Raw genomic sequence first — 26,469 nt, 5'->3', positions numbered from 1 at the left:
AAATCTAAGTCAGTTTCACAGTATTGCATCGTGCCTTCTTTAAATTTAATACCCAGGCTACTGAATTCAAATTCAACTACTTGAACTACTTCTCCCAAAGTTTAATGGTAATGACTGATTTTCTTTTCTTTTCTTTTCTTTTTTGAGTCCACACAGAATGGAAGTGACAAGAATTTATAGGTTCTTGATGACAACCATAAAACAACGTCCTCTTTATGTTGGTGATTGTTCTGCTCAACAGCAGCAACCACAGGGTTACAGCCTGAAGGGCCTCAGCCTCCAGGCTCCCACAGACCAGCCAGATCCACAGACAATTCCAACTCCTCTGATTCCGCTCTCCTCTTTCTCCCCCGCCTCCACCACTACCTTCACTGTAGCATCTATTCCCATATGCATACTCTTCCTCTAACTTGGCCACATCATTCTCAATCTTTCTTGAATACCTTTTTTACTTAGTCTTTGAGAAATTTATATGAATATAGTATGATTATATTCAACCTCGCTACATTCTCCCTTTGCAGTTCTTCTCCAAAAAAGTCCCTTCATACTCCCTCAAAACTTCATGCCCTCTGTTTTGCTTGCTTGGTTTCTTTCATTTTGTTTTTAATAATCAATATCATTGGTCTACCGTGTTCTCCACTGTTCGTGGCTATCACCAGTATCCATCATTTCTTCCTGCCCAGTGGCCAAATACAATGGTCAAAAAATACAAGATCTACTCAGATCCTAAAGCCACCTAATGGCTTTCCATTTAGCTCTCATTCTTTGTTCCTTTCTCCATATTGTGGCAATTATCCTGGCACACACATTCAAAAATCTTAAGGCACGAATTGATTATAAAGCAGTCGGAAAATGGAGGAGACACAAAGCAACTGGGTTCCTCTGTACTGATCTCTGTCTGGAGCTGGAATGGAGAGTCACTCCTAGAGCCTAAAAAGATGTGATAGTAATATCCCTGCAGTGTAGGCATGGCTGAGAAGGATTGGGAAGGAGAGTGTAGAAGACAATTGGGTACTGGTGTCAAGAACAGTCAGATAGATGGAATTAGGGTTTTAAAGGATGGTCACAGGTCAAAATACCTTCTTTTGTGTTTTACAAAAAGCTAAAGAGTCTTGAATATGTTAAGGGTAAAGAGAAAAGAGGATATGATCAGGCTCCAGGAACTGCACTACTGGCTAGCATAGAACAAGAGCATTGGGAGGCGATGGTTGTCCTGTGGCAGAGACCATGGTAGATAGCAAAATAGAAAAGGACAGTGGGAGCTCCAAGGCTGAGGAAATGTCTCCCTCCCAATTTTCTGTGGGCCACTTCCTCATTTACTCAAAGACGCCCCCAAGAGCTATGAACAGGTTGGTGCCACTGCTGCCTTTTACAGTACTGTCATTCTGGAGCACCAAGAACCTGGGGTGCTGGAATTGAGGAGTACCTAGCTCCGGAAATGCCAGAGTTGAGGTGATCTAGATTCTGAGATGTTGGAGTGGACAGGTAATGTTTCCAAGGATCTCCAAGTAAACCACATCACTATGTACCACTTGTCGCTTGCAATCAGCAACAATGAAGAATTGAAGCCATGCCTTAAGGTTTCATAGCCTGGACCAACTTCTTGTTCCATCTCTACCTCTCACTTTCTGGTGCAATGTGACCAACTGGCCTCCTCTTCCAGCTGCTGTGCCTACCCTGCTCTGATGGACTGGATCCCACTGCAACTCTCACCCAAAATAAACCTTTCTTCCCCTTATGGGAAAAAAACACAGCACAGAAACACATTATTAAGAACTTAATAACCGTGGACTCCCTCATGAACCTGCAAGCAAGTTCCCAGTTAAATACTTTCTTTCATGTTGCCTTGCTCTTAGTGTCTCTTCACAGCAATAGAATAGTAACTAAGACATAAGGTCTTGAGGAAGATGGATGGCACTGGAGATAATCACACTGAGTGGAAAAAGTCAGTCTCAGAATGACAGGCACTTGCCCATGCAGGCATGGCAGCAGGCACAGGCATGGAGCTGGGGCAGTATCTATGAGCTTACATCTGATCCATAAGCAGGAAGCAATAATTGAGAGAAAGAGAGGGAGAAAAGAGAGAGGGAGGGAGAGGGAAAAGAGAGGGGGAGAGAGATTGAAATTATGCCCAGTGTAAACTTTTGAGACCTCAAATCTCATCCCAGCGATATACCTTCTCCAACAAGGACACACCTCTTAATCCTTCCTAAACAATCCACCAACTATGAGCCAAATATTCTAATATATGAGGCTCTGGAGACCACTCTCAGCAAAACTACCACACCATAGAACTCCCTTCTTCTCTGTGGGTGAATATAATTCCATTGGGTTTATAAAATTTCCCTTCTTTGCCCATTGCTCCATTATATGATACCCACATCGGTTCCATCACTCAGCTGTTGTGAACAGGGCTGCAAAAGACAAAGATGGGCAAGTTTCTCTGGGATGTGTTGACTCAGAGTTCAGAAGTAAACACATTCAAGTGATAAGGCCAAGACCCATAGAAGCTCTCTTTTTAGATTGTGTAAAGATCCTTCACTTCAACCTACACTTTGGCCAGCGAACTTAACAATCTACCAGGGGCCCCGTTCTTCACACCCCTCTTCCTATCCTCCCCAGCATTAGTTCTTCTTTGCTTTTCTGATGACCATTACTTCCATTCTGACTGATATGATAGACTCTCAGAGTAGTGTTAGCGCCTGCTCAGCCAGCCAGCAAGGATGAATACTTCCCCCATACAGACTGGCATTTGTACTTCATGCTCTGAAAAATGGCTTTTTATTTTGTCCAGTCCTTTTGTTGATTGAGAGATTTGTATTTTCTTCATTAAAGCTCTAGGTTCTTAGTGTCTTATAGATAGGAATCCTCTGTTAGGTGACCAGCTAACAAATATATATATATATATTCAATTCTGTGGATACTTAACAAACATATCATTTCCTTTGCTGGGCCTAAGATTTTCAGTTTAATGACATCATTTGCCAGATGGTGGCACTGTCTCCTTGGCTACCAGAAAGTGTTTGCCCATGAGGCTAGCCTGCGGTGTTTCAGCTACTTCTTTCTCTTCAAACTCTAGGGCTTTGGGCTGAGTAGAATGGTCTTGGAACCATTTGAACTGGTATTCCTACAGGAAGGTGTGTGTGTGTGTGTGTGTGTGTGTGTGTGTGTGTGTGTGTGTGTTGTGTGTGTGTGCGCACCCGAGTTCTAGAAAGAGAAGCAGGATTGGTTGCATCCTACATGTGGTCATCAAGTTTTGCAAAGAACATTTGTTGAAGGTATTGTTAAAGGTAAGTTTTCACTTGTATCTTGGTGAAAAATCAGGTGTCGCTCATTCCATGTCATCAATTTATCCAAGTATCTGGATGTCAGCAAACTGAATTTTATTTCTATTACTATAGATCAATGATACAAGTCTGTCGTGGTGACAGGAAATGCACTGACTATCGTGGTTGGTTTGCTTGTTTTTTGTTTGGTTTTTTTTTTTTTTTTAGGTTCCATATAAATTGGAATTTTTAAGAAAATTTCCAGAGAGTCTATCTGGGTAGACCCTCTGGAGTCTGGCTGTGTCTGGCCTGATAGTGACTGCTCTGACTGGCTGGCCTGGAATTTGCAGTCTCCATGCCCTAGCAATGCTGGTGGAGTGCTTGAATTACAGGATGGCATCATCACACACACCAACGCTACGTGTATAGCATTCTTAAGCATAAAATTAAGCAGACGTTGGCCTGGAACACAAGAGGCACATGCTGATTTCTGGGACTTCACAGAGCCCAGTGGAGTGGGTATCTCTCTCAGCAGATGGCCCCCCATGGCGTTTTCTAAGCCTAGCCACTGCACTTCCCCTTTGCTGAAGACAAAGAAGTTTTCTGGTGGGTTTTTTGTTTGTTTGTCTTTGTTTATGTTTTTGTTATGTTTTGTTTTGTTTTGATGGGGTACCAGCGACCATCGGAGCCACAGCACAGCAGCAGGGCCAATACAAGGAACACAAGCCTGCAAGGGGATGCTTCTGCCAAGTCTTCCTCTCCCACCACAGCCTCTGGCTTCCTGCACAGAAAGAGAACAGGGAACTGCTGGGCCTCCCTGCGAGAATCCCTTGTCCTCCACCAGTCTTCCAAACTCGCCACCAGTCCCAAAGATGGTCCATGCCTGCCAAAGACAGAGGCCAGGACTGCGGGTCTACCCTGGTCGGAGCTCATGAGGCTGGGGCTCTGCAGCTGTTCCTCCTGAGGCATCCCAAGCCTCTTTGACCCACACAGACCAGAAATGTGGCTGCATGGCACAAACACCACTTCCAGGAGGGTGGCTTCTGTATTAGCTACAGCGATTTACATAGGCGTCTCATGAGGTTTCTCCCTAACAGTTTTTTTTCAGTCTTAGGAACTTTGGGAAAACAGCATTGGCTTACTGTTTGGGTACAATGCAGCAGAGCCTGCCACAGCCAGCCTGCTGTGAAGTCTTACACCGTCATGGTTAATGTCTGCTATTACATCTTGTACCGATTTGCTTTCTCAGAGACAGGTTTTCAGTCTTACACACCTTAGAACAACAGCATTTGCTTAGTAACTCGGGTACAATGAGGCACAGCCTGCCTCAGCCAGTGAGCTCTCCCTTTACAGTCCCAACCAGGGGAGAAGCCTTAGTGTCACTGGCTGCCCTAGTGGGTGGGGTGTGAGGCAGAAGACAAACTCGAAAAGAAAACGATTAAAATTATGTCGTTTTTTAAAAGTCAAAGCAAACACTGCTGCCGGAAAGAAAAGGGTGTACACGTTGGGCAAGAAATGAACCGAAGGCCTATCATGTTACAAGAATCCAAAAGCCTCCAGAAGGGTCTGCACTGGAATTCTGGTGGACTGATGGAGAAACCTCTGTATAGACAGCTGAGCACCCAGGGCATCTACCCTCGAAGCTGTCCTTGTCCCTACCAGGGTGGGACCTGGTGCTGCTCATCAACCACAGTCAGGGCCATGCTAAAACGCACAGCGAAATGCAGAAACAGCCACGATGGTGGCCTCCCAGCTGTGCCCTACTCCCCCCACCCAAACACACACACACACACACACACACACACAAAAAAAAAAAAAAAAAAAAAAAAAAAAAAAAAAAAAAAAAAAAAAAAAAACTTGCCTTCAGCAAAAGGGAAGTGCACTAGCTAGGCCTAAAAAACTCTAAAACTCGCCCTCACAGACCAAGAGCCTGGAGTAGCCATTTGCAGAGAGAAATTGACTCCACTGGACTCTATTAAGCTCCCAGAAGTCAGTCCATGAGATGAGTCCTGCATTGAAAAGACAAGAAACTTTAGGATATCCTGAGGATTACGGGGGTGGACTCCATGTGAATTTAAAATTTAAGAAAATTTCCAGTGCTACTTGGCAACCACCCTCTCCCTACCACTGCAGGAGGAGTGCCTGGATGACGGGTCCATGTACAACTTCAGAGCCCAGACAAAAGGCTGACTAAATGCTTATTAACATATCAAAGCGAATGTTGACCGCCCCTCAGTACCTGGCACGCGCGCGCGCGCGCGCGCGCGCGCGCACACACACACACACACACACACACACACACACACACACACACACACACACCAACCCGCACTCCCACCCCCCCACACCTCATTCCTGAACTCTCCAGCCCAGGTCCTTTCCCCTGCTCCTCTGACCTCAGTATAACTCAGCCACCACCAGTCTCATGACTAGTCTCTTGGTCCGGGCTGCCCCTTTTGGTCAGACTCTGCTCTTGCTCTCGGTCCACCTCTCTCCTGGAGCAGCCTAGCTAGTTGGCCATGTGCGCTCTTGACTTTCCCAGATTTTTCTGTCTTTGCCTCCCCTCAACCTCTTCCTCGCGCTGTATATTCCCTCATGTCTATAATAAAAACAGCAACCCCTTAGGAACAGTCAGGTCCTCCTTCTGATTTTGTTTTTTATTTTTTTCATTCAGTCTGCTCCATCACACTCAGCTCCGTCTTGTATATAACATTCTTTAGCATAAAATAAATGAAACATTGACCAGGAAAGTTAGGCAATTGTCAGTACGTTTTTATTTTGAAAACGAAGGAGTTAGGAAAGGAAACATGCTTTCAGGGAGCAGTAGCACAAAGGGCCTGATATTCTCTAAGGCTCCCTGGTGCCAAAGACTGATAGGACAGCAGAAGGACAGATAGCCATGAACAATGAATCCCCTCCAGGAGGCCACACAAAACCGGACTTCTTCACCGGTTGGGGCCATCAGGCCTATCGCAATGGCCAAAGTGCTGAAAGTTAGAGGTCTGGGCTTCCTGCTGTGGGGCGCTGCCAGCCATGGCCCTCGCCCTGCTGAAAACAGCCTGAGGCCTATTAGCTGGGCGGGGGCCCAAATTCCCTGGCACCACACAAAAAAATAATAATAATAATAATAATAATAATAATAATAATAATAATAATAATAATAATAATGTTTGCCTTCAACAAAGGGGAAGTGCCGCACCAAATAATCTTAGAAAACTTTAAGAGCCACAATTGCAGAGAGAAATCTGCACCGCTGAGAAATCACAGTCCAGGCTCTGGCGAGGTCGCTTGCCACCACTCCAGAATCAGAAACTCAGTGCTTTCTTGCCCCAGGGATCTGCAGATTTCTGGCCCTTCGAATTTGACCTTCATTTTGGAGCCACCTTTAGCGGGAAATGAGAAAAAGGATCAGTGACAAGGGCAGCATCCAGGCAACAACCACCACGGACCTTGTCCATTTGAGTGAGAACTTCTTGGGGGACAGCCACACTCTTGGCAGCATGTAAGGCTTCACCATTCACCAACCTGGGTGGCTGGACACGCCACAGGGCTGAAGCACAGGTCTGGGAACGAACTTAAAAATAGTAACATCTGGTAAAGAGTTGGTTTGAACAGAACAGCATCAAACTCTGGGAAGACCCAGATTCAGATTTAGGAGCCTGACCGGAAGTAGATACTGTAAGTAATTCTCTGATTAAACACCCATTTTGCTCTTTGGTGAGCATTGGTAACCATATTCCAGTTGTTAGCATTAACTTGAATAAACTTAAGGTGACATACTTAAACATTTTGTGGTGTCCTTATCTTTTTGGAGCAATCCTTGACCTAAGGACTAATTTTTGTCTAAACATTATGAGTTTTCATCAAGTACTGTTTAGCCTTTATTACTAAAGTATGGTTAGACACTCTCCCTTCTCATAACCTGTTGTGTAATGGTTTTTACTTTAATTTTTCCCCCAGTTTTACAACATAGAAAGCAACTTATTCATAACATTACAGCCACATTTCCATGAAAACACAGGGGGTTCTGTGTCAAAAGGATCAGACACCCTAGAGGCCTGGAGAACATTCCATTTGCCATCTGACTGAAACTGATGAATCCCTTCAGCACTGAAGTCTTAGTCTGCCAGATGCATAGAAACTGCCTATCTTCAAAGAATGGACTTTACATTAGAGGACTCTCCTGAAAAACAAACTTTTGTAAGAGGTTGACCTCTAGTTAAAGGATGGAAAGGGTGGACTTTTATTTACAGGTTTTTTTTTTTCATAAATGCTCAGCTTTTTATTTCCAGTTGGACTTTTACTGAAAGGGTTGTCTTTTCATAAAAACTATTGGAGTTGATGAAAATGATACCTTTTAATTTGAAAGTTGCCCCTTTTTTATATAAAGGAATGGTTCTTTATGAAAAGCTAAGCTTTTATGAAAATGACCCCCTTTTTGTTCACAGTTTGGGCTTTTACAGATTGGATGGAATCCTTGCTTTAAAAAAATTATATTTTATGAAAAAAGCAGTTTTTTTTTTACACGATAGACTTTTATGAAACAACATTTCTTCATAATGAAGTTCCAGGAGCATTGAATGACAGGTTGGCCTCTCCATGACAATGGATGAGAGCTCATGAAAGGGTTGGACATTTCATTTAGTTTGGGGAAAATTTTCTGACTATTTTTTAAATTATTTTTTATTTTAATTTTTTTCTTCCAAGTGTTTGGCTGTTTTGCACTCAGGTGCACATGCATACACATACACATGCATATAGTACATATGCTATCATATATCAGTGTATGTACACCACTTGTGTGCCCTGTGCTTACTGAGGCCAGTAGAAAAGTGTTGGATCCCCCTGGAACTGAAGCTAGAGACAGCTGAAAGCCACAATGTGGGTGCTGGGAATTGAACCTGGGTCCTCCTGAGAAGCAACTAGGGAAGCTGTCTTTTCCAGGCTGTAGTCAGAGCCAGCTGACTTGCCCAAGGTTTGTACATTAGAGGGAGAGTGTGGATAACAAAAAGGCTAGCTAGTTCAAGGAAAAAAATGGAGACAAAGAGTAAAATCAGGAGGGCAATTCAGTCAATACTGAATGCTATGAGTTTATTTTTAATCACTCTTAAATATCTTAACAAAAAAGGGAACATGGTATCAAGTATACAGAGCAAGCAGACTTTTCTTCCCCAAATCTCCAAGGATTTGGGGATTTGCATATAACCACACCTTATATGCAATTTCTGGCCTTGATGGTCTAGAGTAAAACATACCTCAGAACGGGTCTGTTGTTATTTGGATAAGATACCCAAGGCCAAGATCAAACATCCTACTGTAGCCACACCTTTGGCCTTTGGGTCTTATGACCTCCAAAGGGCAGTTTTGAACTCTCTGGCTTTTAATCAGCAGTGAAGCCATCTTTATGGACCCCAAACAAGAAACAAAACCCTCCTAACCACTAAGCCCTCTCTCCAGTCTTCCCTTCTCATAATGCTCTTTAATTTTTTCATTTATTTATTTTATTTTGGGTTACCTGTTTAGCTTCATACAGGAGCAGGGGAAGGACTAGACATCAGTCATTGCCTTCAATCCATGGTGTCATGAATTTCAACACAGTATGGCCACATTGATGAGAACTCATGGCTTTGCCCAGGGCCAATTCCCTGCCTCCTTCATTGGCATGTTGTCTAAGTGACTGAGATTGTGAGACCCTCGGAAAGCCCAGGCTTGCAGAATCTTAGCCCAGGACTGGGGCCACCCAAATCACAGAATGGAGGCAAAAGCTTGATGCAAATTGCATGAGGCTTTATTGTAGTTTAACGAGCTAACCTCATGTTAGCTCAGGTCTTTGACCCACGCCCCACTGCGGATGGCTAGCAAAGACAGTTTGAAGCCGCTGCGCACAGATCTTTATAGGGCAGCATAAGGGGAGTGTCTAGGGGTATACACAGGCTCAGGATTGGTATGCCTCCAGGCTTGGAGGGTTTGCCCTGTGTGGATTGGTCAACTGGTTGTTAAGGCCCATAGGCCCTCCCAGGGTGGTTGCTATGCTTTGTGTGTCATTGCTGTGCATTTGTCCGTAAAGCACACCCAGGGTCCTAAAGCATAGCACCACCAGCTAACTTCTGATTGGCTCCTTGTCACGAGACAGGCATCTAACGTTCTAGTGTCTAGGACAAGGTCATAGAAGCACTTGTTCGGCTGTTATGGCTGCCAAAGGGAAGCTGGTCCCTTCAAGATGAGCCTGTGAGGCTACTGGAAACTGGAACTTTCCCCTTAAAGCTCAGGTTACACTAGCAGCTGAAAGGACTTCTGGCTGGTTTTCAGTCATAGTTTACATGATGAAATGAAATGTGACGATGAGATCATTTGAAACAGGGAAATACACTGACACATTGTCTCACAGTTAAAACATGAAAGCAAGGAGATAAAGAAATGGAATAATCAAATGAAGCATATAATACAATCCACTATGTTGGGATTAAGCAAAAGGAAATTGCCCTAAGTACTGCCATCTTGTTTCCAGACTCCATTTTAAGTGGGAGGTAAAGCAACATTCAAGGACCCAGACTCCAGGGGAGGTGGTCCTTTCCAGACTCTGGGGAGTAGGACTTTCCACTAGGGGTGAACTTCCTCCTTGGTACTAAGACCAGCCTGTTATTCAACTTTAGTTCCCCAAGACATTCTTCTGTTTCTAACCACAAAGAACAAATATATCTGTTTAGTTATATTGCAAAACTAGTATCCTGTGTGGGTTGGCACATACGTTTGTGCTTTTCCTGCTCCTGAGTAAGCATTCTGACCTTCAGTCAGCTCCCGAGTCTGTACTATGGTCCCTGACTGGTCACCCTCACTACCAATTCAATAAAAACCTTACTTTAAGTGAACTCTTGTGTGTCTGCATTGTTTCAGATCTCCTCAGAACCTACAACTATAATGAAAGATGATGAAATGAATTGATTAGATGAAGCTAAATGAGTTAACAAAACAAAATAAAAATTAAAATGCCATGAGGATTTTATGATCCGAAATATGATAATGAAATTCTCTGACTTAAGGAAACAAAGTAAAATGGTGTTAAAATTTATAAGATAAAAATGTAATGAGATAAAGAGAACAATAAACAAAATAAAATGTAATGCAATGAAATTAAGTATAATGAAATATAAGATACTGAAATGAAACAATAACAAGAAACTAAACAAAATAATGATCAAATGAGAAAATGAAATTAAATAAAATCTGAAAATAGATGATATTTTCACAACGTTGAAACAAAAGGAAAACAATATTGATAGAAATATAAACAAGTCCAACCAAACAAAATGCAATAAAATGGTAGAGTGAAATTACTTGGAAAAAAGAAGTTCATTTAAATAAAATCAATTTACTTTAAAATGGTGTATTTTTAAATATTATGTAATTATAAATGAAATGTATTAGCATAATGTAAATATAAGGACATAATGAAACATAAAGCATTGAAATGATGAGATGATGATGAAAAAAACAAGGAAATAACATGGAATTAAAAAATGCAATACAATGAGTTGAAATAAAATAAATACCATGAGATGACAAGATGTAATGCAATCCTAATTAGTCTTATTAATAAAAAAACCAGAATCAGATATTAGTAGGTAAAAACTGAAATATCAGAGAAGCAGATCAGCCAGCCACTAGAGTTCTTAACTCTCAAACCGAATAGGTAAAATCCTGTCTGTAGAAATCCTCAGAGTTAATGCTCTGAGCTCCTGTCTCCTCTGGCTTTATATTCCTCTACCATCCAGCCATATCACTCCTATCTCTAACTCCCTAGTTCCGGGATTAAATGCTTGTGGTCACAAGTGCTGGAATCAAAGGTGTGAGTACTGTTTTTTTTAAACTGATTCAGTCTCTCTTAGCCCAGGATGGCCTTGAACTCACAGAGATCTATCTGCCTCTATGGCCTGAGTGCTGGGATAAAAGATGTGCCACCACAGCTTGGCTTCTACTGCCTACTAGTGTGCCTACCAATGGACTCTGATCTTCAGGCAAGCTTTATTTTTTAGATCACAAACAAAATATCACAACAGGAAATGCCATATAATCCAATACAAGGAGCTGTAATTAAATGAGATGAAAAGATATAAACTGAAATGAAGTGGTGATAGTAACAGAAAAAATATTATATTGTATTATAATTATAATTATAATAATATTATAATATTATACTATAATGAGATAAAGAGAACAATAAACAAAATAAAATGTAATGCAATGAAATCAAGTATAATGAAATATAATACTGAAATGAAACAATAACTGAAGGAACCAGCTTCCCTTTCGGCAGCCATAACGGTCGAACATGTGCTTCTATGACCTTGTCCTAGAAACTAGAAAGTCAGATTCCTGTCTCGTGACAAGGAACCAATCAGAAGCTAGCTGGTAGTGCTATGCTTTACAACCCTGGATGTACTTTACAGACAAGCGCACAGCAATGATGTAGAGAGCATAGCAACCACCCTGGGAGGGCCTATGGGTCATAACAACCAGTTGACCAATCAACACAGGGCAAGCCCTTCAAGCCTGGAGGCACACAAATTGTAAGCCTGTGGGTAACCCTAGACACTCCCCTTACGCTGCCCTATAAGATCTTTCGGGAGACCCTAGGAGCCCTCTTTTCTAGCTATCTGCCATGGCGGGTGGGTGAAAGACCCAAGATAACATGGGGTTAGCTCGTTAAATTACAATACAGCCTCGTGCAGCTTGCATCAAGCTCTGGAATCCGCCTGGTGATTGCGGTGACTGCGAACGTGGCCTGGGACGCCGGATAGTTGAGTTTTCCAGGGTCTAACATAACAAGAACCTAAACAAAATATTGATCAAATGAGAAAATGAAACGAAATTAAATCTGAAATTAAATAACTTTTTACAATGTTGAAACCAAAGGAAAACAATATAGATAGAAATATAAATAAGTCCAACAAAACAAAATGCAATGAAATGGTAGATTGAAATGACTTGGAAAAAAGAAGTTCAGATAAATTTTAAAAATTTACTTTAAAATGATGTATTTTTAAATATTATGTAATTATAAATGAAATGTATAAGGATAATGTAAATATAAGGACGTAATGAAATGTAAAGCATTGAACTGATGTTATGATGATTAAAAGAAACAAGGAAATGAGATGGAACTAATAAATGCAATGCAATGAGTTGAAATAAAATAAATACCATGAGATGACAGGATGTAATGCAATCCTAATTAGTCTTATTAATAAAAAACCCACAATCAGAGATTAGGGGGTAAAAAATGAAAGATCAGAGAAGCAGAGAAGCCAGCCACTAGAGTTCTTAACTCTACCAATGCTTAAACCGAATAGGTAAGATCCTGTCTACAGAAATCCTCAGAGTTAATGCTCTGAGCTCCTGTCTCCTCTGGCTTTATATTCCTCTACCATCCAGCCATATCACTCCTATCTCTAACTCCCTAGTGCTGGGATTAAAGCCTTGGTCACAAGTTCTGGGATCAAAGGTGTGAGTACTGTTTTTTTTAGACTGTTTCAGTCTCTCTTAGCCCAGGATGGCCTTGAACTCACAGATCCATCTGCCTCTGTATCCTGAGTGCTGGGATAAAAGATGTGTGCCACCACTGCTTGGCTTCTACTGTCTACTAGTGTGCCTACCGATGGACTCTGATTTTCAGGCAAGCTTTCTTTGTTAGATCACAAACAAAGTATCACAACAGGAAATGTCATATAATCCAATACAAGGAGCTGTAGTTAAATGAGATGAAAAGATGTAAATTGAAATGAAGTGGTGATACTAACAGAAACAATATGCTGAAGTAAATATATATGCCAGGAGACAATGAAAATGAGTGATAAAAGCATGCTGTCATGGTGTATTGAATGACATGAAACAAAGTGAAATCTAATACTGAAATAATAAATGAAATAAAATTTTTCTGGTATGGCAGGAAAGCTCAAGTATTCAAGCACAATGAAATGTATCAAATGACATGAAAAGAAAGCATGAAATTAAATGATTTTTAAAAATGAAAAAATATTCTGAAATGAACAGATATAACATGAAATAATAAAAATAGTGATGAAATGTGTATTATATAATTATTGAAATAAATAAGGCAAAATGTGATCAAGAAATTAGATGATGAATAAAATAAAATGAACTGGTGGTATAAAATTATGGATGGTATCCAAAGCAGTATAGATGACAAGAAATGAAATGAAATAGGATAGAAGAGTAAAAGATAATTAAATCAGATTATTCCAGAGTAAATAGGAAAATACCGAAATGAAACAACAAAAAGAGGCTAAACAAAAGAACAAATAGAGATAATTAAATGAAATATACAATGCCTTATAAAATACTGAAAAAAAGGAAAATAAAATGTAGTGAATAATTTAACATAACAAATTGGATAGAATTATGATAAAATGAAATCGACACAATGAAACAAAATGTTGGAAAAAAGGTAAAAATAAATTAAACTTAAGGAATTCTATTTTGAATATAATGTAATGAAATTAAATGAATGGAACTAATATAATGAATAACATGGGATAAAAATAAATGTGTAGAGATGATACAAATACATATAAAATATCATGTAGTCAAACACAATGTTACATAATTTAAGTAGATGAAAGAAAAAATAAGGAGACGATATGAAGTGCAATAGTATACTGGAATGAATCCAGAGGACAAGAAATAATTAAATGAAGTGAGAAAAGTGACGATGGGATGAAATGAGTAAAATAAAATGAAAATAAAATGTAATAATGGAATGACATGATACCAAAATAGAATGAAATGGTCCGCACACACTAAGAGAAAATGCAATGTGATAAAGATTGAAACGATGAAAGGAAATATAATTTAATGCAATAGAATCTAATGTAATCAAATGTAATGAAATATGAGTGAAATAAAACAAAGTAGAGACCTAAACAAAATGACGACCAACTAGGAAATTAAAATGAATTGGCTGAAATGTAATGAATTTAAAATATATATGAAATAAAACGATGGAATGAGAGGAAATGCAATTGAATGAACAAGTTCAATGGACTTGTAATAAAGTAATGAAATGTAATTGGTTGAAAGAAATGATGTTGAAGTCAAATAATAAGAACCATCAAAGAAGAAGATATCCGGTATCAGTTACAAAACATTATATAAAGCAGCTTAAACAGTACTTGTAGATGAAAACGAACCAGGTTTAGAAAAGAAAAAAGAAAAAAGAAAAAGAAAACAAGAAGAAGAAGAAGAAGAAGAAGAAGAAGAAGAAGAAGAAGAAGAAGAAGAAGAAGTAGAAAAGAAAAAAGAAAAAATGCCCTTGATTATGCATTGTTCCAAAAGAAAAGGACACAATCAGAAGTTTCAGTGTGACCACAAAAGTTAATGAAAGTTTAAACTTGCACCTGTGAAATGGTCCCCAAAACTTACCGAGCTGCAGGTGACTATTTCATCAGGAGATTGACAGTTTCTACTGCAGGTCAGGCTCCTAATTCGCAAAACCGGTCTTCACAGAGATTTGACACAGTTGCTGTTTAAACTCGGTTTTTGCCCGCAGTTGCCATTTGAAAGCCAAGTCCTTTCATTGCTTAGCCTAGCAGGTGCAGGTTGTCTTTCAGAAGGCAAGCTGTTTGCTCAGTCAGCCACAAGCAAGGCTGGTTCCCGAATTCGCTTCCTGAGCGGGAGGGGGGTGAAGTTGTGCGAATTCGCCAGTTTCTTTTGGGCAGCAAGGCTTGATTTCAGGCTTTCAAACGATAAAATTAAATCGTTTTCTTCTGGAGTTTGCCATCGACCTTAGACACCCTCCCCGTGGGCATGGATAGCCCTGGGGCAGCCAGTGCAGCAGAGCTCCGCCCCGCGCTAGCTGGCTAGACTATAAATGGCTACAGCCCTGGGGACAAGGCAGGCTCTGCCTCACTCTACCCAAACTGTTAAGCAAGCTCTGTTGTTCTCAACTTGTTTAAGACTGAGAAATATTATCGCCGAAAAACCGTCGAAGATTTTACAGCAGCCTGGCTCTAACCGCTTCTACCCAAATTGGTAACTATACCTGACCTTTTGTGCTAAATGTTATAAGAAATAACAATTATAACCGAGAAAATTTATAAAAAGAAACTACTGCATAATCTATTTACGAAGAATTGACAGCAGCCTGGCTGCGGCTGGCTCTACCTCATTATAAGCTAATTGTTAAAAAAAAAAAAATTGTTGCTATCATATATTATTTAAGACTAAAAACAAACAAACTAAAAAAAAAAAAAAAACTGTTGACGAGAAACAGCTTGAGACGCCTCTATAAAACTCTGTATCTACACAAGTCCTCCTTCTGGGAGTTGGGTTTGTGCCATGGAGCCTAATGTGTGGTCTGGGCTTGTGAGAGAGGCTAGGGATGCCTCGCGAGGGCAGTCTTGGCGCATGCCTTGCTTCTGGCCATTGAGAGAGTGTTCCCCTGGTGAAGGCTGTGCTTTCTGTGGGGAAGCTCTTCCTTGGCAGGTGGCAGGCTTGGGGGGATCGCCCTGGAACCATGATTCTGGCAGAGGGCAGTGCAAGCCTGGAAGCTGCTCCCCTGCCTTCAGTGTGGGAAACCAGAAACCAGAGGCTCTGGTGAAAGAGGAAGACCTGCCTGAGGCACCAGCATTCTGGCTAGTGCTGCAGCAGCCCCCATGCCTCTTGAACCCCTTGGGTCCCCAGCCGGGTGCTCCACAGCAGGAAGCCCAGACCTCTGAACCAGAGCGCCTAAGCCAGTGCGGTCTGCCTGTAGCCTCCAACTGGTGGAGAGGAGGCTCTGTTTTGAGGGGCTTTCTGGAATGCATTAGTTCTTGCCCAGTGTTCTCCTTCCCACCTGTCTGCTGTCCTTCAGTCTTTGGCACCAGTGAGCCTTAGAAATAGCAGGCGCCTTTGGGCTGCTGCTCCCTGCAAGCAAGCACGCTTCCTTTCTCAACGCAGCAAGCTTCAAAATAAAAATATACTCACAACTGCCTAACGTTTCTGGTCAATTGTGCAGTTCTTTTATGCTAAAGTGTCCTTTACTGACAGAGCTGGGTGCTATGGTGCACACCTTTCCTCCCAGCACTCTACCTGCAGAGGGAGGAGGAGGCTGGCTGCAAAGCCAGGCCCTTCAGCTCAGCCAGTATCAGGCTTGGCACATCCACCCTTGGATTCCCTATGGTAAATATATTCTTAAAATGTGATATATGGGGCTGGAGAGATGTCTCAGTGGTGAGAAGCACTGTCTGTTCTTCCAGACGACTTGGGCTCAGTAGGCACAAAGCAGTTTACAACTGACTGTAACTTCTGTTCCAGGAGATGAAAAAAAAAAAAAAAATGACAGGAAGGGAAAAGAAATAATATATGAAATGAGCTGACAAGCCTTGAAATATCATGATGTGCCAGGAAATATCGAAAATAAGTGATAAAAGCATGATGACATGATTTTTTGTGTGACATAAAAATAAAGCAAAATGTAACAATGGAATAATAAGAAAAATCAAATTGTGTGAAAACAAAATAAAAAGAAACAAGGCAAAATACGAAGGAAGACTGAGATCATTACATGAGATATAATGTGTGAAATTATGAAATGAGAATAATACATGAAATTAAACATTATAAAAAGTAATGAAAAATATGATAATCGATGAGATGATGAAGAGAGGTAAAACAGAGTGATGAGGAAATGAACTGCAATGCAGCAAAAAACCAAAAGAATGGATGTTTTTATGAAAAAATGGACAAATGAATGCATGAAGGATATAAATTGTATAATTTCATGTTAAAATCAGATAATACATAGGAAATAAAATGAAATGGAAAGCTTCAAGTAAAATTAGTTAAAAATATATAAAATAGGGGCTGGAGAGATGGCTCAGAGGTTAAGAGCACTGGCTGTTCTTCCAGAGGCCCTGAGTTCTATTCCCAGCAACCACATGGTGGCTCAAAAATATCCCTTATGAGATCTGGTGTCCTCTTCTGGTGTGCAGATATACATGGAAGCAGAACATTGTATACATAATAAATAAATAAAATAAATAAAAATCTATCTATATAAATATATAAAGTAATGGAATGCAATATTGGCATGATGATGAGTTTGAATGAGAGGCTGAGATGGAATGATAATGAGTTGGATCAAATTTCATGGAATGAAATTAATTTTGTCCAGTCACGTATAATAAAATGTAATTGAATGTGATCATATGAAATGAAGTGACGATATGACATGTAATAAAGAAATGATGAGAGCTGGGCATTGGAGGCAGAGGCAGGCGGATCTCTGTGAGTTCAAGGCCAGCCTGGTTTCCAGAGTGAGTGCCAGGATAGGCCCAAAGCTACACAGAGAAACCCTGTCTGGAAAAACCAAACAAAGAAAAAAAAATGATGGAAAGTTGACCCGTCCAGCAGGCCAGGTTATTTGTGGGTCTCGAGGGGGTATCACCTAGGAGTCAATGGGGGGCGAGAGAGAAAGGAGACCAAGCGCATAAAGATAGACAGAGTCAGTCTGAGTTGCATCAAGGTCTCGTTTATTGAAGGGTAAAGCTTGCTTATATGCAGGGGATTTTTGTACAGGGCAGGGTAAGGGAGCAGGAGGAATGGAAAATTTTCAAGAGAAAGTAGAGGCAAGGTAAGTCTTAGCCCATGGTTCCGGGGTTAGCGAATCGCAGCTATTTCTGAGAAAAGAGAGAACATTTTGCAACATGTTTTGTATAGCTTATCCGGAAGAACATCTTGTGGTCGCAGCAGATCTGGTCGGGACATCTGGCAATGATTAACTCTTGACTCAGTATGAGGCCCCTTTTGGCCCTCAACAGAAAGTGATATAAGACTGATTAAAAAAAAGTCATGGCATGTGATCATGAAAAGATATGAAACAATAAAAAAATAACATGAAATTATGTTAAAATAATTAATTTGAAATTTTATCAATAAATTTGGCGTGAAATACTGAAATGAAATAGGAGGCAAAATAAAATGTGATATAACCAAATATCATTTTATTATTTTTTAATTTAAATTAAAAACAATCTTATTTTACTTACAAATCTCAGTTCCCTCTCCCTCCCATCCTCCTGTTCATCCCACCAACACCCCATGCTACCCCTCATACATTCCCCAGGGAGAGTGAGGCCTCCTGTAGGGGATGGTCAAAGTCTGTCACATTTTGGGGGCTGGACCTAGGCCCTCCCCTTGTGTAGCCCTCCATATAGGGAATCAGCTCTCAATGCCCATTGGTGCACTATGGATAAATACTGATTCCATTGCCAGAGGCCCCATAGACTACTCTGCTGGGCCTTCCCAAGTGACACCCACATTCATGGGGTCTTTTTCTGACCTATGCTCATTCTCCAGCTGTCAGACTGAGGTCCTAGAGCTTCCACCTGCTCAGATCAGATGTTTATGTGGGTTTCCCCAGCATGGTTTTGACCCCTTTGCTCATCACTCCTCCCTCTCTACAACTGGAGTTGTAGAGCTGGAACAGGAGTTCAGCTCACTGCTTAACCGTGACTCTGCTTCTGCTTCCATCAGATACTGGGTGAAAGCTCTATGATGGCATTTAAGATAACAAATATTGGGGCTGGAGAGATGGCTCACTAGTTAAGAGCACTGGCTGCTCTTCCAGATAGACCTGGGTTCAATTCCCAGCACCCACATGACAGCACATAACTGTCTGTAACTCCAGTTCCAGCAAATCTGACACCTTCACACTAATGCACATAAAAAAAATTAAATAAACCAGTTTTTTTAAAAAAAGATAACCAAATATCTTGAAATCATAATATGATAAGGTGAAAGGAAAAAAAGTTCCTAAACAAAATAAAGATAAAATCAGTCACTAAAGGGAAAAAAAACCTCTAAAATATCGATTTTATTAAATAATGTCAGGAAATTAAACTTTGAACAAAACCTAGTGTATGAAAAAATCTGCAGAAATATAATGAATGACATGAGAAACTTGAAATTGAAAGATTTAGAAATTAACAAGGAAACAGATTTGGCTCTTCTACTTACCCACCTACCTCCCTTGCAAAAAGAATTGCTCTTGACCCAGAGACTTGCTACCAAGGCCCCATGACTCAGTTCCTGGAATCTCCCCTACAAGGCCTTAAGATAGCTAGAACACCAAGAATTTCCAGAAGGCTGCACTCCCAAAAGGAGCCCATTAAGGGAACTAACTGACCAAGAGTCAAAAAGTGATAAGTAAGTCCTTAAAAAACAAAGACTGCTGTCTTAGGCAAGATTGATTAGCACATTCTGAGGTCTGGTCTATTTGCCCAATGGATGGGCCTGGAGAATCCTGACCACCACCCCCCAAAAAAAAGAAAAAAAAAAAAAAACTTGTGGTTTTGCCTTTAGAAAACGCCTGTGCCTGGGGAACCGGACTGCTCTGTAGCCTGCATGCTGAGAGAGCCGGTTTGTACAAATGCTTCCCGTTCATTAAACTTCCTCCTTGGTACTAAGACCAGCCTGTTATTCAACTTTAGTTCCCCAAGACATTCTTTCTGTTTCTAACCACAAACAACAAATATATCTGTTTAGTTATATTGCAAAACTAGTATCTTGTGTGGGTTGGCACATACGTTTGTGCTTTTCCTGCTCCTGAGTAAGCATTCTGACCTTCAGTCAGCTCCCGAGTCTGTACTATGGTCCCTGACTGGTCACCCTCACTACCAATTCAATAAAAACCTTACTTTAAGTGAACTCTTGTGTGTCTGCATTGTTTCAGATCTCCTCAGAACCTACAACTGTAATGAAAGATGAGGTATTGAATTGATTAGAAGAAGCTAAATGAGTCAATAAAACAAAATAAAAATTTAAATGCCATGAGGATTTTATCACCTAAAATATGATAATGAAATTCTCTGACTTAAGGAAACAAAGTAAAATGGTGTTAAAATTTATAAGATAAAATGTAATGAGATAAAGAGAACAATAAACAAAATAAAATGTAATGCAATGAAATCAAGTATAATGAAATATAATACTGAAGTGAAACAATATATGAAGGAACCAGCTTCCCTTTCGGCAGCCATAACGGTCGAACATGTGCTTCTATGACCTTGTCCTAGAATCTAGAAAGTCAGATTCCTGTCTCGTGACAAGGAACCAATCAGAAGTTAGCTGGTAGCGCTATGCTTTACAACCCTGGATGTGCTTTTCGGACAAGTGCACAGCAATGACGTAGAGAGTATAGCAACCACCCTGGGAGGGCCTATGGGCCATAACATTCAGTTGAACAATCAACACAGGGCAAGCCCTCCAAGCCTGGAGTCACACCAATCATAAGCCTGTGGGTAACCCTAGACACTCCCCTTATGCTGCCCTGTAAGATCTTTCGGGTGACACTAGGGGCCCTCTTTTCTAGCTATCCGCCATGGCGGGTGGGTGAAAGACCCGAGGTAACATGGCGTTTGTTCGTTAAATTACAATAAAGCCTCGTGCAGTTTGCATCAAGCTCTCGAATCTGCCTGGTGATTGGGTTGACTGAGAACGTGGCCTGGGACCCCGGATAGTTGAGTTTTCCTGGGTCTAACATAACAAGAACCTAAACAAAATATTGATCAAATGAGAAAATGAAACGAAATAAAATCTGAAATTAGATAACTTTTTACAATGTTGAAACCAAAGGAAAACAATATAGATAGAAATATAAATAAGTCCAACAAAACAAAATGCAATGAAATGGTAGGTTGAAATGACTTGGAAAAAAGAAGTTCAGATAAATTTTAAAAATTTACTTTAAAATGATGTATTTTTAAATATTATGTAATTATAAATGAAATGTATAAGGATAATGTAAATATAAGGACGCAATGAAATGTAAAGCATTGAATTGATGTTATGATGATTAAAAGAAACAAGGAAAGAGATGGAACTAATAAATGCAATGCAAGGAGTTGAAATAAAATAAATACCATGAAATGACAGGATGTAATGCAATCCTAATTAGTCTTAGTAATAAAAAACCCACAATCAGAGATTAGGGGGTAAAAAATGAAAGATCAGAGAAGCAGAGCAGCCAGCCACTAGAGTTCCTAACTCTACAAATGCTTAAACCGAATAGGTAAGATCCTGTCTACAGAAATCCTCAGAGTTAATGCTCTGAGCTCCTGTCTCCTCTGGCTTTATATTCCTCTATCATCCAACCATATCACTCCTATCTCTAACTCCCTAGTGCTGGGATCAAAGCCTTGTGATCACAAGTGCTGGGATTAAAGGTGTGAGTACTTTCTTTTTTAGACTGATTCAGTCTCTCTTAGGCCAGGATGGCCTTGAACTCACAGATCCATCTGCCTCTGTATCCTGAGTGCTGGGATAAAAGATGTGTGCCACCACTGCTTGGCTTCTACTGTCTACTAGTGTGCCTACCGATGGACTCTGATCTTCAGGCAAGCTTTCTTTGTTAGATCACAAACAAAGTATCACAACAGGAAATGTCATATAATCCAATACAAAGAGCTGTAATTAAATGAGATGAAAAGATATAAACTGAAATGAAGTGGTGATACTAACAGAAACAATATGCTGAAGTAAATATATATGCCAGGAGACAATGAAAATGAGTGATAAAAGCATGCTGTCATGGTGTATTGAATGACATGAAACAAAGTGAAACTAATACTGAAGCAATAAATGAAATAAAATTTTTCTGGTATGGCAGGAAAGCTCAAGTATTCAAGCACAATGAAATGTATCAAATGACATGAAAAGAAAGCATGAAATTAAATGGTTTTTAAAAATGAAAAAATATTCTGAAATGAACTGATATAACATGAAATGATGAAAATAGAGATGAAATGTGTATTATATAATTATTGAAATAAATAAGGCAAAATGTAATCATAAAATTAGATGATGAATAAAATGAAATGAACTGGTGGTATAAAATTATGGATGGAATCCAAAGCAGTATAGATGACAAGAAATGAAATGAAATAGGATAGAAGAGTAAAAGATAATTAAATCAGATTATTCCAGAGTAAATAGGAAAATACCGAAATGAAACAACAAAAAGAGGCTAAACAAAAGAACAAATAGAGATAATTAAATGAAATATACAATGCCTTATAAAATACTGAGAAAATGAAAATAAAATGTAGAGAATAATTTAACATAACAAATTGGATAGAATTATGATAAAATGAAATCGACATAATGAAACAAAATGTTGGAAAAAAGGTAAAAATAAATTAAACTTAAGGAATTCTATTTTGAATATAATGTAATGAAATTAAATGAATGGAACTAATATGATGACTGACATGGGATAAAAGTAAATGTGTTGAGATGATACAAATACATATAAAATATCATGTAGTCAAATACAATGTTACATAATTTGAGTAGATGAAAGAAAAAATAAGGAGACGATATGAAGTGCAATAGTATACTGGAATGAATCCAGAGGACAAGAAATAATTAAATGAAGTGAGAAAAGTGACGATGGGATGAAATGGGTAAAATAAAATGAAAATAAAATGTAATAATGGAATGACATGATACCAAAATAGAATGAAATGGTCCGACACACACTAAGAGAAAATGCAATGTGATAAAGATTGAAACGATGAAAGGAAATATAATTTAATGCAATAGAAACTAATGTAACCAAATGTAGTGAAATAAAACAAAGAAGAGACCTCAACAAAATGACGACCAACTAGGAAATTAAAATGAATTGGCTGAAATGTAATGAATTTAAAATATATATGAAATAAAACAATGGAATGAGAGGAAATGCAATTTAATGAACGAAGTTCAATGGACTTGTAACAAAGTAATGAAATGTAATTGGTGAAAGAAATGATGTTGAAGTCAAATAATAAGAATCATCAAAGAATAAGATATCCGAAGTTTCAGTTACAAAACATGTTATGTAAAGCAGCTTAAACAGTACTTGTAGATGAAAACGAAGCAGGTTTAGAAAAAAAAGAAAAAGAAAAGAAAAGAAGAAGAAGAAGTAAGAAAAGAAAACAGAAAAATGCCCTTGATTATGCATTGTTCCAAAAGAAAAGGACACAATCAGAAGTTCCAGTGTGACCACAAACGTTAATGAAAGTTTAAACTTACACCTGGGATATGGTCCCCAAAACTTACCGAGCTGCAGGTGACTGTTTCATCAGGAGATTGACAGTTTCTACTGCAGGTCAGGCTCCTAAATCGGAAACCGGTCTTCACAGAGATTTGACACAGTTGCTATTTAAACTCGGTTTTTGCCCGCAGTTGCCATTTGAAAGCCAAGTCCTTTCATTGCTTAGCCTAGCAGGTGCAGGTTGTCTTTCAGAAGGCAAGCTGTTTGCTCAATCAGTCAGCCACAGGCACAGCTGGTTCCCGAAATTGCTGTCTGATCCTAGGGGGTGATGTTGTGCGACTTCGACGGTTTATTTTGGGCAGCAAGGCTTGATTTCAGGCTTTCAAACGATATAATTAAATCGTTTTCTTCTGGAGTTTGCCATCAGCCTTAGACACCCTCCCCATGGACTTGGCTAGCCCTCGGGCAGCCAGTGCAGCAGAGCTCTGCCCCGCACTGGCTGGCTAAACTATAAATGGCTACAGCCCTGGGGACAAGGCAGGCTCTGCCTCACTCTACCCAAACTGTTAAGCAAGCTCTGTTGTTCTCAACTTGTTTAAGACTGAGAAATATTATCGCCGAGAAACCATCGAAGATTTTACACCAGCCTGGCTCTAGCCGCTTCTACCTCTTACCCAAATTGCTAACTATACCTGACCTTTTGTGCTAAATGTTATAAGAAATAACAATTATAACCGAGAAACTGTATAAAAAGAAACTACTGCATAATCTATTTAAGAAGAATTGACAGCAGCCTGGCTGCGGCTGGCTCTACCTCATTATAAGCTAATTGTTAAAAAAAAAAAAAAAAAATTGTTGCTATCATATATTATTTAAGACTAAAAACAAACAACGCAGTATAGATGACAAGAAATGAAATGAAATAGGATAGAAGAGTAAAAGATAATTAAATCAGATTATTCCAGAGTAAATAGGAAAATACCGAAATGAAACAACAAAAAGAGGCTAAACAAAAAACAAATAGAGATAATTAAATGAAATATACAATGCCTTATAAAATACTGAAAAAATGAAAATAAAATGCAGTAAATAATTTAAAATAACAAATTGGATAGAATTATGATAAAATGAAATCGACACAATGAAACAAAATGTTGGAAAAAAGGTAAAAAATAAATTAAACTTAATGAATTCAATTTTGAATATAATGTAATGAAATTAAATGAATGGAACTAATATAATGAATAACATGGGATAAAAATAAATGTGTAGAGATGATACAAATACATATAAAATATCATGTAGTCAAACACAATGTTACATAATTTAAGTAGATGAAAGAAAAAATAAGGAGACGATATGAAGTGCAATAGTATACTGGAATGAATCCAGAGGACAAGAAATAATTAAATGAAGTGAGAAAAGTGACGATGGGATGAAATGAGTAAAATAAAATGAAAATAAAATGTAATAATGGAATGACATGATACCAAAATAGAATGAAATGGTCCGACAGCACACTAAGAGAAAATGCATTGTGATAAAGATTCAAACGAAGAAAGGAAATATGATTTAATGCAATAGAATCTAATGTAATCAAATGTAATGAAATATGAGTGAAATAAAACAAAGAAGAGACCTAAACAAAATGACGACCAACTAGGAAATTAAAATGAATTGGCTGAAATGTAATGAATTTAAAATATATATGAAATAAAACGATGGAATGAGAGGAAATGCAATTGAATGAACGAAGTTCAATGGACTTGTAATAAAGTAATGAAATGTAATGGGTTGAAAGAAATGATGTTGAAGTCAAATAATAAGAACCATCAAAGAAGAAGATATCCGAAGTTTCAGTTACAAAACATATTATGTAAAGCAGCTTAAACAGTACTTGTAGATGAAAACGAACCAGGTTTAGAAAAAAAAAAGAAAAAAGAAAAGAGAAGAAGAAGAAGAAGAAGAAGAAGAAGAAGACGAAGAAGAAGAAGAAGAAAAGAAAAAGGAAAAAAATGCCCTTGATTATGCATTGTTCCAAAAGAAAAGGACACAATCAGAAGTTTCAATGTGACTACAAAAGTTAATGAAAGTTTAAACTGGCGCTTGGGATATGCTCCACAAAACATAACGAGTTTCTGATGGCTGTTTCATCAGGAGATTGACAGTTTCTACTGCAGGTCAGGCTCCTAATTCGGAAAACCGGTCTTCACAGAGAGTTGCTATTTAAACTCGATTTTTGCCAACAGTTGCCATTTGAAAGCCAAGTCCTTTCATTGCTTAGCCTAGCAGGTGCAGGTTGTCTTTCAGAAGGCAAGCTGTTTGCTCAGTCAGCCACAAGCAAGGCTGGTTCCCGAATTCGCTTCCTGAGCGGGAGAGGGGTGAAGTTGTGCGAATTCGCCAGTTTCTTTTGGGCAGCAAGGCTTGATTTCAGGCTTTCAAACGATATAATTAAATCGTTTTCTTCTGGAGTTTGCCATCGACCTTAGACACCCTCCCCGTGGGCTTGGCTAGCCCTGGGGCAGCCAGTGCAGCAGAGCTCCGCCCCGCGCTAGCTGGCTGGACTATAAATGGCTACAGCCCTGGGGACAAGGCAGGCTCTGCCTCACTCTACCCAAACTGTTAAGCAAGCTCTGTTGTTCTGAACTTGATTAAGACTGAGAAATATTATCGCCGAAAAACCGTCGAAGATTTTACAGCAGCCTGGCTCTAACCGCTTCTACCCAAATTGGTAACTATACCTGACCTTTTGTGCTAAATGTTATAAGAAATAACAATTATAACCGAGAAAATTTATAAAAAGAAACTACTGCATAATCTATTTACGAAGAATTGACAGCAGCCTGGCTGCGGCTGGCTCTACCTCATTATAAGCTAATTGTTAAAAAAAAAAAAATTGTTGCTATCATATATTATTTAAGACTAAAAACAAACAAACTAAAAAAAAAAAAAAAACTGTTGACGAGAAACAGCTTGAGACGCCTCTATAAAACTCTGTATCTACACAAGTCCTCCTTCTGGGAGTTGGGTTTGTGCCATGGAGCCTAATGTGTGGTCTGGGCTTGTGAGAGAGGCTAGGGATGCCTCGCGAGGGCAGTCTTGGCGCATGCCTTGCTTCTGGCCATTGAGAGAGTGTTCTCCTGGTGAAGGCTGTGCTTTCTGTGGGGA

General features: G+C 39.4%; 1 long non-coding RNA gene across 1 annotated transcript; it reads right to left on the bottom strand.

Moving 5' to 3' along the window:
• Positions 1–6,016: 6,016 nt before the first annotated feature.
• Positions 6,017–23,624, bottom strand: LOC113834131. Its single transcript, XR_004768538.1, has 2 exons — positions 23,367–23,624; positions 6,017–6,649 (listed from the first exon to the last, which is right to left on the bottom strand). It is a non-coding gene; the product is annotated as an uncharacterized LOC113834131 (long non-coding RNA).
• Positions 23,625–26,469: the final 2,845 nt, after the last annotated feature.

Source organism: Cricetulus griseus, chromosome 2 (genome assembly GCF_003668045.3).
Source record: "Cricetulus griseus strain 17A/GY chromosome 2, alternate assembly CriGri-PICRH-1.0, whole genome shotgun sequence".
Lineage (NCBI taxonomy): Eukaryota > Metazoa > Chordata > Mammalia > Rodentia > Cricetidae > Cricetulus > Cricetulus griseus.
Note: the sequence above shows the minus strand (reverse complement) of the source record. Positions and strands in the feature narration are given on the sequence as shown.